General features: G+C 45.9%; 1 pseudogene; it reads right to left on the bottom strand.

The window, feature by feature from the left end:
• Positions 1-4,229: 4,229 nt before the first annotated feature.
• LOC108520762 (40S ribosomal protein S10 pseudogene) lies at positions 4,230-5,144 on the bottom strand (annotated as a pseudogene).
• Positions 5,145-9,286: the final 4,142 nt, after the last annotated feature.

Raw genomic sequence — 9,286 nt, forward strand, 5'->3', positions numbered from 1 at the left:
AAAAAAAAAAAAAAAAAAAAAAAAAAAAAAAGAATTCTGAACACGATTGAAGTAAAACTATTGTAAAGTTAAAAATGAAAGTGAAATGTGTTCTTATTATTGACCTCAAATATAATCTGGAACAACCTGTTTAAGCACTTAAAGCATTTGCTTTGTAAGGCATTGGATTCACAATCAGGTTCACTGCAAATGATCCATTCATTAAAAGCAGGCCTGGCACCCACCACTCATTTAAGTTGCATGTATATGTTAGAGGAACACTGAAACTGCATTTCTGTTAAAATGTCGATTCATATTTCCCCAAAGTAGTACCATATGATTTTTCAATGTAGACTTAAGACAATTTCAAATGCCAATTACCACATTATTGAGAAATCCTTAAAATTTCACCAGTGTTTTCTTTTAGAATAAGTGCTGCAGACAGGCGCAGAAGAGATGCCTGTGGAAATGATCTGGTATTCACTGTACAGTTATATCTCTGAGGTTATTGCCTATCAAACCACTTTTTGTTTATGAGATTGCTTAATGGGAGTAAATTCTTACTATTCTTCCGTGCTGCTGAACAGGGTGAGGTCATGCAGGAAGCCGAAAGGGACTGATGAATTTCAGCGACAGAGCTCAGGAAGTCATCAGGAGAAGAGACTTTGTCAGTGACTTGCAAATTCACTTGTTTAAAGTATATTTTTTTTAGTGTTTTCATAAAATAGCCTGATTATAAAGTAAGGAGTCTGGTTTTACGAACTTCAAAAGAAAACAAATCTCATTGTTCTCTGCTCAAAACCTATACTTTGTCATTTGATCCAAAGGAAGACATGTACTACTTATTACTGTGTTGGTCAATAAGAGGTGAAGAAGGAAAAGAAAGTGATCTGCCGGAGATGACACAATTGATGAACAGCAGGACTGGTCCAAGAACCTGATTCTATCCATTTCTAATTCAATGCTCATCCTTTACCTTTTTTTTTTTTTTTTTTTTTTTTTTTGAGATGGAGTCTTGCTCTGTCACCCAGGCTAGAGTGCAGTGGTGTGATCTCGGCTCACTGCAAGCTCTGCCTCCTGGGTTCAAACAATTCTCCTGCCTCAGCCTCCCGAGTAGCTGGGATTACAGGTGCCCACCACCACACCTGGCTGATTTTTGTATTTTTAGTAGAGGTGGGTTTCACCATCTTGGCCAGGCTGGTCTCAAACTCCTGATCTCGTGATCCACCTGGCGTGGCCTCCCAAAGAGCTGGGATTCCAAGCGTGAGCCACCGTGCCTGGCTGAGCATCTTTTCACGGGAGTATTAGCCATTTGCATATTCTCTTTGGAGAAATGTCTATTTAGATCCTTTGCCCAGTTAAAAAATTGGGTTATTTATGTTTTTATAGAATTATAAAAGTTCTTTATATATTCTAGATATAAGTTGCTTATCAAATAGATAATTTGCAAATATTTCTCCCATTCAGTGAGTTGTCATTTAATTTTCTTGATGGTGTCTACTGAAGCACTAAAAGTCTCAATTTTGATAAAGTCTACTTTATTTTTTCTTGATATTTGTGCTTTTGGTGTCATATATTAAAAAAACCATTGCTGGCCAGGCATGGTGACTCACGCCTGTAATCCTAGCACTTTGGGAGGCCGAAGCGGGTAGATCACCTGAGGTTGGGAGTTTGAGACCAGCCTGACCAACATGGAGAAACCCCATCTCTACTAAAAATACAAAATTAGCTGGGTGTGGTGGCGCTCACCTGTAATCCCAGCTATTCAGGAGGCTGAGACAGGAGAATCGCTTGAACCTGGGAGGCGGAGGTTGCAGTGAGCCGAGATCATGCCATTGCACTCCAGCCCGGGCAATAAGAGCAAAACTCCATCCCAAAAAACAAACAAACAAAACAAAACAAAAACCATTGCCTAATCCAGGGGCACAAAGATTTATGCTATGTTTTCTTTTAAGAATTTTATTTATTTATTTTACCTTATAATTATTATTTTTCGAGACAACATCTTGCTCTATCACCCAGGCTGGAGTGCAGTGGTACAATCTCGGCTCACTGCAACCTCCACCTCCTGGGTTCAAGTGATTCTCCTGCCTCAGCCTCACTAGTAGCTGGGACGGCAGGTGTGCGCCACCGTGCCCAGCTAATTTTTTCATTTTTAGTAGAGACGGGGTTTCACCATGTTGGCCAGGCTGGTCTAGAACTCCCAACCTCAGGTGATCCACCCACCTCAGCCTCCCAAAGTGCTGGAATTACAGGCATGAGCCACCACCATGCCCAGCAGGTGTCTACTGTTAAAGTGAGGGCGTTGATTGGAAAAGAACGAGACGCTGCAACTTGGAATGGGAATGTGTGGGAAGACCCTGATAAAGCTGGGGTCAAGACAATGCTGATTCTCCTCAGCACCTACCCCTGACACCCCTGTTTGTTTCTAGACCTCTAACTAAAATCCCGTGGGCCGGCCTCTAGAGGTGATGTTCAGAGTGTGACCCATGACGAGGTGCACTACACTTGAAAAGAACTGCTGGAGTTTTCTAATTTATATAAGCAGCAATCTGGAGAGCAGGCATGGGAATAATATCAAGGGTGTGGGATAATGGTGGAAGGAATGTAAAGTCGGATCAGGCTGAATTTTTCTTTATGGGCCCACTAAGCAGGGATTCTGCATTTAATGTTGCAGCTCAGGGGTTTAAAAAAAAAAAAGGTTCTAATAGTTTATTTGCTGGTTAGCTGAAATGTGGATCAAAAGATGGCCCACTGTGAACAAGCTAGAAATGCCTGATCTCCCTTGGTTTAATGTAGAGGAAGGGACCCAGGGGCTTAGGGAGATTGGGATGGTGGAGTGGATTAGTCACTTCAGACCTACTCATCCCTGCTGGGAGGCTCAGAAGACATACCCTTGACCAATGCTTTGTGAAACAGATTTGTGAGGGGAGCACCTGCATCCTTGAAGAGCTCTGTGATTGCTCTTCTCTGTGTGTCAGATCTTACAGTGGGAACTGCAGTCACTCAATTCGAAAGTTTAAATGCAATGGGAATAATTGGATCCTGAGGTGGCAGGGGCCAAGTGGCGGCACTCAACTGTCAAAGGCAAGTTTGTTACCATAATGGGTGTAGTTACCATAATGGACAGCAGAGGCAAAGCAGCAATCAGAATCGTCTGGCTGGTGTAGAGCTCTGGCATTGGCTAATTAATCACAGTGTTCCTAGAAGTGAAATTGATAGGCAGCCTATTGCATTCTTATTAATTTGTACTCAAATTAGTCTTTTGTTGAAGTCGAGTGGAAAAAAGACTAATTTTGAGTTATAAAAACAGAGAATCACGGTCCCTCAATCAAATTCCAGACTTGAACCAGTCTATGGACTCAGAACCCTGGAATGAAGGGGAGGCCGGGTCCCCTTGAGGAAGGACCCCACTACACTACCGACAATTTATACGGTTAATACTTCTCCCACCCTTCCCCAAGGAGACCTCCAGCCTTTTACCAGGGTAACTGCCCTGGGGAGAGGGGAATGATCAGATCTTTCGGGGACTACTGGACACTGGCTCTGGGCTGACGTTGATTCCAGGGGACCCAAAACATCACTGGGGTCCTCCAGTTAAAGTAGGGACTTACGGGGCTCAGGTAATTAATGGAGGTTTAGCTCAGGTCCGACTGCAGTGGGTCCTGGACGCATCCTGCGGTCATTTCCCCAGTGCTAGAATACATAATTGGTGTAGACACACTCAGCAGCTGGCAGAATCCCCACATTGGCCCCAACTGGTAGGGTGAGGGCTATTATGGTGAGAAAGGCCAAATGGAAGCCCTTAGAGCTGCTTCTACCTAGAAAAATAGTAAATCAAAAACAATATCACATCCCTGGAGGGACTGTGGAGATCAGCGCCACCATCAAGGACTTGAAAGACACAGGGGTGGTGATTCCCACCACATCCCCATTCAACTCTCCCATTTGGCCTGTGCAGAAGACAGATGCATCCTAGAGAATGAGAGTGGATTATCGCTAGCTTAACCAAGTGGTGACTCTAACTGCAGCTGCTGCACCAGATGTGGTTTCATTGCTTGAGTAAATTAATCGTCTCCTGGTATCTGGTGTGCAGCCATTGATTAGGCAAACGCCTTTTTCTCACTGTCCTACCTCAGGGGTATATCCACGCTTGGCTTTGTGTCATGATCTTGTTTTCAGAGTTTGTTTGTTTTTTTTAAGTTTTTCTGACTGTAAGTTTATTCAATGCTAAATAATCCTCTCCAGTTTTACTGATGTGGCTGAGCACGTCCACGACCAAATCCGCCTCTGAACTGGAATTTGACTGCTGACCCAGACCCAGCCTTGTCTTTCTTGTGGGCGCCAGGGGGCACAGGGCTCCGTCTGTAGGTGTCTCTGTTGGCTTCCCCTCTTGTGAGTCTCGCAGGTCGCTCACCCTCCAGACCTTTAGGCCGAGGCCTGCCTGGACGGCTGTGGTGTAGGGTAGCAGGCACAGTCTCCGGGGTCAGATGGAGGCAATCACGGAGATACTGGATACCCTCATTGGTAAAGGTACCAGCAGAAATGCCTCCGGGCAAATTGTTCCTTCACGTAGCCTCGGGATTGAGAAACTGCACGGCCTTCATGACGTGAAGATGAGGCACCCCCCGTCCGCCAGCTCCGGGTCTTACGCATGTGGCCATCCTTCTTGGCAACCATGACTCCCTCCTTAAAAAAGAGGTCACAAATGGCAATCCGGTTGTCAGGCAGCAGTGCGGAATCGCGCAGCTATACCTTAAGGTGCGCAGGAAGGCCCGGGCTGGAGTGCAGTGGCCAGATCTCAGCTCACTGCCAGCTCCGCCTCCCGGGTTCTCACCATTCTCCTGCCTCAGCCTCCCGAGTAGCTGGGACTACAGGCGCCCGCCACCTCACCCGGCTAGTTTTTTGTATTTTTAGTAGAGACGGGGTTTCACCGTGTTAGCCAGGAAGGTCTTGATAATCCCCGCTTCTTGACAGGCGCAGACCCCAAACCGAAGGGCTCAGGCCTTCCCACCCTCGTTTCCTGCCACTCCTCCCCCGAACTAGAACTCCAGGGCCAGGCAAGGAGGCAGTCGGGGGAGTCCTGTCCCCAGAGAAAAAGCGTGTCAGCGGGACGCTGGCTCCCTAGTCTTGTCTGGCTGGTCTCTGCCACACGCTGGCGTCATCCTGTCCTCCTCCCTCAGACAGTCTTCGCCTACCTGCAACTTTCTACCCCGTAAAACAAGCCTCCAGCCCCTGTCGCTACTCAGAAATGGGTGTGTGGGGAGTAGAAGAGGGGCCCTTGCCGGCACCTTGGGGAGGAGCAGTCGCTAAGGCAGCAGGATGGCCCGGATGGGGGCGGATGGAAATCGAACTCCACTGCTTGCAGTGGTCTGGATCGCTGCTCTCTTTTGCGAGATGTCACCTGTCCACTAGATGGATGACATTGTGCTGACTGGACCCAGGAGTGAGATGTAGCAAACACACTGGACTCATTGGTGAGACATTTGAGTGCCAGAGCAAATGTCAATCTGACTAAAATTCAGGGACCGCCTACCACAGTGAAATGTCTAGGGGTCCAGTGGTGTGGGGCCTGTCCAGATACTGCTTTTAGGTGCAGGTTAAGTTGCTGCATTTGGTCCCTCCTTCTGCCAAGAAAGGGCATGACACCCAGCGGGCCTGTTCGGATTTGGAGACAACACATTCCTCCTTTGGGTGTGTTACTCCGGCCCGCTTATTAAGTGATCCAAAAGGCCACCAGTTTTGAGTGGGGTCCAGAACAGGAGGCTCTGCAGCAGGTCCAGGCTGCTGGAGGCAGGCACCATTGGATCTGCCACTTGGGCCATATGACCCAGCAGATGCAGTGGTGCTTGAGGTGTCAGTGGCAGATAGGGATGCTGTTTGGAGTCTTTGGCAGGCAGGCATGAGCCACCGTGCCAGGTGCGGGCCAAGACTTTAAATAGTTGTTTTTTCAAAAGTAGTTTTCACCAGTTATAGTTGTTTCATTAGAAAGAGGGTCTGCAGATCTTCTCACCGCCTTATTCCAGAAATCGTCTCAATGGATTGGATTTATTTTTCAATCTCATGTTCTGTGTAAGACAAATTGTATCTTATAATATTTGGAAGTTATCTAATGTCAGTGAGGTCACCTTCCCAATCCATGAAGACATACCTAAACATCCTAGACACAAAATCCTTTCATTTCTGCTGGTGACAGAATGACTCATGACTTCTGGCCAGGCGCAGTGGCTCAGCCTGTAATCCCAACACTTTGGGAGGCTGAGGCGGGTGGATCACCTGAGGTCAGGAGTGTGAGACAGGCCTGACCAACATGGTGAAACCCTGTCTCTCAGAAAAATACAAAATTAGCTGGGCGTGGTGGCACATGCCTGTAATCCCAGCTACTTGGAAGGCTGAGGCAGGAGAATCTCTTGAACCCAGGAGGCGGAGGTTGCAGTCAGCCGAAATCGTGCCATTGCACTCCAGCCTGGGCAACAAGAGTACAACTCTGTCTCAAAAAACAAACAAAAAAAAGATTCATGACTTCCTATGCAGGCAACTGATTTTTTGCGGGGGACAGAATCTCGGCTCTGTCACCCAGGCTGGAGTGCAGTAGTGCGATCTCGGCTCACTGCAGCCCCGCAACCTCTGCTTCCCAGATTCAAGCAAGTCTCGTGCCTCAGTCTCCCGAGTAGCTGGGACTACAGGCGCACACCACCATGCCTGGCATTTTTTTGGTTTTTTTTTTGGAGATGGAGTCTTGCTCTGTCACCAGGCTGGACTGCACTGGTGCCATCTTGGCTCACTGCAACCTACACCTCCCCAGTTCAAGCAATTCTTCTGCCTCAGCCTCCCGAGTAGCTGGGACTACAGGCACACGCCACCATGCCCAGCTAATTTTTATGTTTTTAGTAGAAACGGGGTTTCACCTGGTCACCATCAAGACCAGGATGGTCTCGATCTCTTGACATCGTGATCTGCCTGCCTCGGCCTCCCAAAGTGCTGGGATTACAGGCGTGAGCCATCAAGCCGTATTTTTTTTTTTTTTTTTGTATTTTTAGTAGAGATGGGGTTTTGTCATATTGTCCAGGCTGATCCTGAACTCCTGACCTCAAGTGATCTGCCCACCATGTCCTCCCAAAGTGCTGTGATTACAGGCATGAGTCATTGCACTCGGCCCCGGGCAACAGATTTGATCTTAGGTAGTTTGAATTGTTAAGAGTTCATTTTGACCTGAACTATGCCTCCAATTAATAACAGTTTGAAAGTATATAAATTATCTAATCCATATCGTATTAAACAATTTGTCAAATATTTGAGGCCAGGCATCAATTCTCCCTTTATTATTTTCTTTTTAAAGTTAGTTAACCTTCAGCTTTTCTTCAAATGAGGAAGTTTCTGAACCTCTAAACACCCTGGTCACCTCTCCTTGAATGTGTCTCTTAAAATCAGCCTTAAATAAAATGCAAAAATCTAAATGCAATTTGGATAATTCAGTTTATGGGATTATTATTTTCAGTATAGATGTATAGAAAGTAAATAAATGGATGGATAGATGGACAAATGATTAGATGATTAGATGAATACCTTCCAAAAATATATTTACTCAAACTGCAGAAGACAAAATAGTATATGTTTATAGTATATATAGATATATATTTGATATATAGTATATATTATATATAGTTTGATAGTATATATTTGATAGTATATATAGATATATATTTGGTATATAGTATATATTATATATGTACTTTGATAGTATATATATTTGATGGTATATATAGTATACATATTCGATAGTATATGTATTTAATAGTATATATAGATGTAACATCCACTGTCTATTTAGAGCTGGGATGTGAGGAACTCCACTCCCCTACAAATCTCACTTCACACAGGATCAAGCCCTTCAAATGCTTCTGGGTGAGTGAAATTTGCTTCTCGTTTACTTCAGAAATAGTAAGTACATGAGGTGAGTCTGAGAGGAGCCAAGAGGGCAGAATCTGGCTGCAGTGTCCACCCTGCACTGCCACTGGAAATGTAATGAAGTAGCCTCTTTGGGTGTGTGCTTCTGGAAATTGTCTCAGTAACAGAACTCAGAATGGCCACTTGGGTAGAACCAACACAGGCCATGTGTTGTCAAACAATGCTTACGTCTAGCCCAGAAGTTTGTGTCCAGTCAGAGTGGACCGCTGCTACAGACTAGATGTTTGTGACCACCTCCAAATTTGAATGTTAAATCCTAAGTCCAATGTTATAGTATTTGGAGGTGGGGGCGTTGGGAGGTGATTAGGTCACGAGGGTGGAGCCCTCCTCCTGAATGCAATTGGTGCCTTTTTTTTTTTTTTGAGACAGAGTCTCACTCTGTAGCCCAGGCTGGAGTGCAGTGGCATGATCTCGGCTCATCTCAACCTCCACCTCCTGAGTTCAAGTGATTCTCCTGCTTCAGCCTCCTGAGTAGCTGGGATTACAGGTGCATGCCACCATGTCCGGATAATTTTCATATTTTTAGTAGAGGCGGAGTTTCACCATGTTGGTCAGGTTGGTCTCAAACTCTGGACCTCGTGATTCACCCACCTCGGCCTCCCAAAGTTCTGGGATTACAGGCGTGAGCCACCATGCCTGGCCACTGGTGCCTTTTTAAGGAGAACCCAGAGAACAGCCTTGCCCCTTCCACCATGTGAGGTTACAATGAGAAGGCTCTATCTGTGGACCAGGAAGCAGGCCCTCACCAGATACCCAACCTGCCAGGTCCTTGATCTTGGACTTCCCAGGCTCCAGAACTGGGAGAAATACATTTCTGTTGTTTATAAGCTTCCTAGTTTATGGCATTTTGCTGTAGTAGTCCAAATAGACTAAGACAACCACCAAGTTCTTGTGGGAGGGAGGGTCCTAGACCAAAACAGATCTATTTTGATTTTTTTTTTTTTCTTGAAACGGAGTTTTGCTCTTTTTGCCCAGGCTGGAGTGCAGTGGCATGATCTCAGCTCACTGCAACCTCTGCCTCCCGGGTTCAAGTGATTCTCCTGCCTCAGCCTCCCGAGTAGCTGGGATTACAGGCATGTGCCACCACACCCGGCTAATTTTTGTATTTTTGGTAGAGATGGGGTTTCTCCACGTTGGTCAGGCTGGTCTCGAAATCCTGACCTCAGGTGATCCGCCCGCTTCAGCCTCCCAAAGTGCTGGGATTACAGGCATGAGCCACCACGTCTGGCCCTGTATTTTGTATTTTAACTCAACTCGTTTGTTTATGTTCTTGGATAGAGAGCATAATCTCTGAATCTCAGATTGTCAAATATTGAAAGAGGACACTGTTCTCAGAAGA

This window comes from Rhinopithecus bieti, unplaced genomic scaffold (genome assembly GCF_001698545.2).
Source record: "Rhinopithecus bieti isolate Rb0 unplaced genomic scaffold, ASM169854v2 scaffold_53647, whole genome shotgun sequence".
Classification (NCBI taxonomy): domain Eukaryota; kingdom Metazoa; phylum Chordata; class Mammalia; order Primates; family Cercopithecidae; genus Rhinopithecus; species Rhinopithecus bieti.